The sequence below is a fragment of the Sinocyclocheilus anshuiensis genome, unplaced genomic scaffold (genome assembly GCF_001515605.1).
Source record: "Sinocyclocheilus anshuiensis isolate Anshui unplaced genomic scaffold, SAMN03320099.WGS_v1.1 scaffold853, whole genome shotgun sequence".
Lineage (NCBI taxonomy): Eukaryota > Metazoa > Chordata > Actinopteri > Cypriniformes > Cyprinidae > Sinocyclocheilus > Sinocyclocheilus anshuiensis.
The window spans coordinates 712561-719123 of NW_015558598.1; positions in this window are offsets into that span (position 1 = coordinate 712561).

Genomic DNA, 6563 nt, shown 5'->3' on the forward strand with positions numbered 1-6563 from the left:
GCTACTGTTTTGTTATTAGTTTAAGTATTTGCTATTGACTGTTCAAATGCGGAGTTTTGCGCATCGTGTGTGTGCGTGCGAGAGAGAGAGAGTTTATTAATGTGTTTTCTGTTTTGTAATGCTTCAAACAAATAATTTTGAGAAATAAAGATTAAAATAATGTTAAAAAATAATTCTCATTTGTCGCATTGTCCCCTTAAACTGTATATGCTCTATTTTTATTTGTGAGTAAAATGATTACTGATCAATATTAATGAACGAGTTTAATGAAAAATATCCCATGGATTATTCCATGAAAATGAAGACAATGCATTCAACTATTTATCTCAAACTTTGATGTCATATTAACATTATACATTTATGTACTAGAAATAAATTAAAGAGATAAACCACACACAAATTTAAATTCTGTCATCATTCAATCACTGTTATGTTATTCCAGCACTCAAAATATTTTGATAGATATGAACATGATTTTTTTTAATGCATTGTATTTTAAATGTTATAATTGTGATTTTTGTGTGATATGATTACTTGTTTACTTTTTAATTTAGGTTGCCTAGTCAGGGAATACAAATGAAAATAAGCCTTTAAGGAATTGTTTTGTTTCTTTTAATTAATGAGTGCTGTCCCCATCAAATAGATAAGTAAATAAATAACAGTTTTGATTACCATTGACTTCCATTGTCTAGAGAGAGAAAAGGAGAGATTAATGTAGAATTTTCAGTTTTGAGTGAATTGATCCTTCGTTTTAAACCCCGCAGCTTAGCCTAACTGGCCTATGTAAATCGATTTCAAGTACATAGAGTGCTGTTGTGAACCAGAGAAATCAGAAAGAAAGAAAAATGAAGGAATTAGTGTATTACTCGTTTAAAAAAAAACATTAATTAAAGAGTTCATAAGCCGTGTAATTGTACACGTTCTAGGTACTTTTTTGTCAAGAGAAAGTAAATTTGTATTCAAATTGTGTTTTATCTCTTGTTAGAATACCAAAAAAAAAAGAAAAAGGTTTACAATTCAAAAGATGCATCTTTTTTTTCTTTTTTTTTTATTAAGAACATTATATAGACAAAGATAAAAGCAGTCACAATGTAGAACAAAATAAATAATAAGAAAAATAAATAAATAAATAAAACTACAGGGTACAAGACAGGGGTATATAACTAATCACAAAAGATCACATCAAAGGAAAAGATTAAAAGACTTACAAATTTCAATTGTTTTTAAAGCCTTCTTGTTACACGAGTTAAAGATAGTCCCAAAGTAATGCTGCAATTCAGCAAGCAAAACATACAAAAGTGGTTTTTGACCTGAAAATGTACATTTATGTATATAAAATTTGGTTAATAAGATAAGAAGATTAAGTAAGTATATTTTGTTTTTCAGTAAATGTTCTTTTTTCCTATTAACAATTCCAAACAAAACATTTTCCCAAAGTAAAGACAATTCAAAAGATGCATCTCGTAGAGGTCGGGCAGTCTGAATTCTATAGCACTGAATTCTGTCTGGAGCTCATTACGTGTGTCTGTAACGGCGGGATGGAAAGGTAAGTTCAATACCGACGGTCAAGTGAAGTTTCCTCGTGAAGCTTCATTCGGCGAGTCTGTGCTTAGGACTTCACGGGTTGCGTACGCTAAACGCTATTCCCGCGAAGGACTTGACGTGTCTGCTGCTTCAGTTGTGCCGCGGAGCAGCACCGGTTACCGGCACGGACTGGCACCCGGTTACTCGTGCACACCCTGGGGTGAGGAGCCAGCGCACGCTTGGACTGGGTGCAAGGCTGGCGCTGAGGAGCCCCAGGCAAACACGGGAAACCGGTCCCATCCACAACATGTAGAATTTGGTGGGGGGAGGGAACATTTCTTTTTTGTAGGGGCCACACTTTTTATAATCTGACCAACAGATATTCACCAAAACAATACCAACCCGTATTATAAATGAGACTGAATTGGAAGTCCTATATTAAAACAGAACACCAAAACAGTATCAACCTAGAACAATGCAGATGAATTGCTACACATATTAAATGGTCATCAATGGGTCATAATTATTGCACAAATATTATTTAGTACTAAAAATCTCCTCAGAACATTAAATATTATTAAGCTAAAGTATAGTAAATTTATTTAGTTGTGTGACCCAAGTAAAGACTACCTGTGGGTTAAACTCTCTTCATCACTCCCCAGAATAAAATGCTACTGTAAAGCCTAGGGTCGGCAACCTTTTGGGCATGAAGTGCCATTTTCATTTTTTTTTCTACCACTATGCCAATGCCATCCCCACCAATCTTTGATTATCATACAAATAGTGCAGAATCTTAAATATTTCTGAATCACTTTTTTCATAAGTTGTTTTTTTTTTTTTACTTTTCAAAATCCTAAAAGTTTCTTTATTTTAATGTTTAAATTAGACTTTGCGTAACAGATTTACAGTGTGACCCTACTGAACACCACTGTGTGTGAGAGACAAGGCCAATTGTGCATTAAAACCATTTCGCTTAATCACCGTTCTATATTAATGTGCTGCTTTAATTCAGCATTTGTGGTTTAGTTTTTTTTTTTTTGTTTTTTTGGAAAATTACTGATAATTTCGTTAGATGGGACTCTTATTCCTCCGCTGGGATTGTGTTGAGCCCTTTAAAACTTTCAAATGGTTTGCTGGCGCCAAGTGCATCTGTAGACTAATGCAGGTTAATTTTCATACTTTAAAGGGGTTCTATTATGCTTTTTCACTTTTTCAACTTTAGTTAGTCTGTAATGTTGTTGTTTGAGCATATTTGAGCCGGAGCTACTTTTCTCTGTTTATGTCTATGGCGAATCACGCAGGTACTGGGCTACTCCGCAGCGGTACCTACCCGAACCAGCCTAAAATAGTCCGAATATAAACACTTATTATAGGTGTATCGTAGTGATTCAGGACAAGCCAAAAACACGGTTTGGAAAATGGATTCATGGTGTACTCGCTTATTATATACATTTTGTAAATTTTGAACACAAAAAAGTTACAGACTGCAGCTTTAACAGAAATCATATTTCAAAAACTACAACGAATGACTCGTTTGGACTACATCGCATATTTTCCGGGATTTGTGATATCACAAATACTGACGAATGGGACGAGACCTGGTTGAGCTGCACTAGAGAAGGCAACGAGTGTTATCACTATATCGGAGACACGCTAGCTTTCCCAAGGCAGACGAACTTAGAGTGGTTACAATCATCCGGGTTTAAATCACGCTCAAATTGGTTTGATTTTGACGCAATATTTACACTGAAGCTCGCAGGTGGCTATGGTAAGGGGCATGACATTTCCTGACCAGGTGCCGAGTGCTGCCAATCACAGCACACACTGACCCAGCTGACCAATCACAGCACACACTGGCCCAGCTTGTTGTAATAATGTAAAATATGTGGAAAAATAATGTGTTTTTCGAACAACCTAGTATGAGAGCCTGTTCTAGTACACCCCCAAAACAAAATCAAGACTTTGTAAAAAAGTATAACAGGACCCCTTTAATCGTATTTATAGCTTCTAACAGGCTGTGACTATAAGGAATGATTGCCTCTAATGGCTCGTTTCCACTGAGCGGTACGGGTCGATACAGTACAGTGCAGTACGCAATTATGTCCGTTTCCACTGTCAGAAGTTGTGAATGGTACCAAAATAGCGAACCGTACCGTACCACTATTTTGGTACCCTTCGGTTGGGGTACCTAGCACAGCAAAGGGTACCAGAAGGGTGGAGCTAAACTGCAGAACGTTGATTGGTTGACTAGAATCGTCACTTTTGCGTGATACAAGGGGATAAAGCGTCCTTCACTCGTTCCGCTTTGCTGTCCATGAGTGTTGGGCTTATTTACATCAGAGTGAGCAAACACAAAAAATATAACCATGTATTTTATAATTTTTATATTTTCACACAGACAATAGCCATTTCTCAATATGCATTTTTTTCTGTTGTTGTAGACTTGTGAAACTTCACTGCCCAAAAACCCACGTAATTTTCTAAATATTACTGTTATTGTGTCATGAAATGTAGATTTAAGAGTTTTTCAGATGGAAACGAGCCAAAAATGTACATCGGTATGCAGTTTTCCCTACTGCTCGCATTTCAGTGATTATCCCTCTGCGTGCCATTGTTGGCACACAAGCCTGGCCTAGTCAATCAATGCACAATGCACATTAAGCATTAATATTTACCAGAGATTGCTGCAAATATGAAACTGCTGTCTATTCTTCTGCTTAAACCCATTCACACAGATTGATAGCGCAGAGTTGTTTGGAACTATTGAGAGCTACATGAACCACGTGACAGCGTGGCGGCATGTACTGGAAACTAGAGAGCTGCATTATTTGAAATGTCACAAAGCGTGCACAAAAGTGGAAGCAGTCAATTGGTGGAGGATGGTCATGGGTTTGAGGCACACAGAAACTGCATACTTTGAATGCTTGAATGATAGGATGGGGGAAGGAAACCTCATAAAACACAGAGGTTTTCCCCTGACTGTTCCGGGATAAGATTCAAAACTTTGAGAGCCTCACGAGAGCGAATGATTGAACGACATTTAATTAATTAAATGATGATAGTAGTAGAAGTAATAATAATAATAATAAAGTGTAAGAAACAGAGCAGCCAAAAGCCTGTGAAAGAAGCTCTGTCAAATGAAGCAGCCACCACACTATACAATAGTTTCAAATTTATGAGCAAAAATAAATGTGTGAAGCGGTGCTGCGCAGACCGATCGCTGTTATGACATCAAAGTACCGCGAAAGCTGCCTGCTTTCTAATCGCTTTGGCGGCACTTTGATGTCATTGACACTTTGATACAGCGATCGGTCTGCGCAGCGCCTCTTCAAGTCTACACAGCTTGAGGCTTCGTTTGTCGTCAATCACGTGACTCTGTGAAAGCAGTTGTGAAGACGGTGCTGCGTGCTCGATACGTGCCTCCAGGCTTCTTCAGTGTCTTCAGTGGCATCATCACTACTTTAATATAAATGACTTAAATCTGTTATGGAGTGGTCTCCTTTGAGGTTTTTTCATCATTATTGTAACCATATGTCAGCCTGGTCCGCACTGGAGAGAATAAAATTATCTTTTGGCGCCACTCAGTGGACATTTTACTTGTTAATTTGTACCAGAAGTGAAGCATGTTAGGATTTTAAACAAACAAATACATATATACATATTATAGGCCTACATACATACATACATAAACATAATCTACGTAGTTTTTCTCAGCAAGTTGAATTTCGAACATTTAATCAACATATCATTAAATTCAGTCAAACGCTGATGGTGTCAGAGCTCTTTATCTGCACTTCTGGAGGGTCACTGACCTGCTGTGTTTAGTTCAACTAGCTAATCACAATGACCAGAATTACTCGCAAATTCCAGAAGGTGGGAATAATTTACTGTTATTGCTATAGTAAATGCATAACATGTAACAGGGACACATTAAAATAAAGCATGAGTGTCCATTACTGCTCCTGCCCTTACCAAAAAGAAGTATACTTCAAATTTATTTTATTAAGTATACTTAAAGGTGGGGTATGTATTTTTTCAAAAACGCTTTCGTCAGGCCAAGTACCAAAACAAACCTGAGCCAATCAGCAGTAAGGGGCGTGTCTACTCAGAGAGAGCGCTCAGTGCACAGGACGGACATTAGCCGAGCCGAACGACAGAAAGATAGAGATGGCGGATAAAAAACAAAAGAGGAAAACGTCTGCGGAACAAAAGAAGGCTTACAATAAGGCAAGTAGGACCCGTGTAAATATCGGATCAGCTTTCCAGCGCTGGAGAGAACTCAAGGAGCGGGAAGGCCTGTGATTGGATGCCGAGGTTGCTTTGTTTCTTCTCGATAGGTGAGTAACATTGGTTTTGCTTTGTTTCACAGAACTAATATGTGCTGTTAAAACACATATATGCACGTTAAAACACACAGTACTACCAAAACACATTCGACCTGCATTATCATAGTAACACAGAATTGCTTTCACTTATTGATGGCATCATACCCTCGGCCGGCTGGCACAGCAGATTCTGCTATAATCGTTGCCTGGGTTGCGTACGCATACGTGGGGCGGAGCTATCAAAATAGGGGCGAGACCCTTTTGGGGTAGGGGCGTGTTTGTTTTGGTGATTTGAAATATCAACATTGGCTACCAGAAATCACTTACCCCACCTTTAAGTAAAGTTCAAGTATATTTTTAAGTATACTTTATGTAGTAAGTATACAAACACCAGTGTACTAGTAGTATACTTGTATGTGTACTATTTTAATACTCCTTGGGACTAAATTGGCCCACTTTCTATAAAAGTACAGTTCAGTAAAGTGTCATTAATAAATCCTTACATGTCAATTAAGATTACAGTATACAGACTTGAGAATAATTTTATGATATTTCAGCAATCAAGTCATGTTTTTCTATCGGCTGTTTAGAATCAGAATGCAGATTTGCGAATGAATCACTCTTTGATCTAATTGGTCAAGCGGGTTTGAAAAAAATATTCTAAATATAATATTTATAATATAAATATTATTCACATAATAGCAATAAATTATT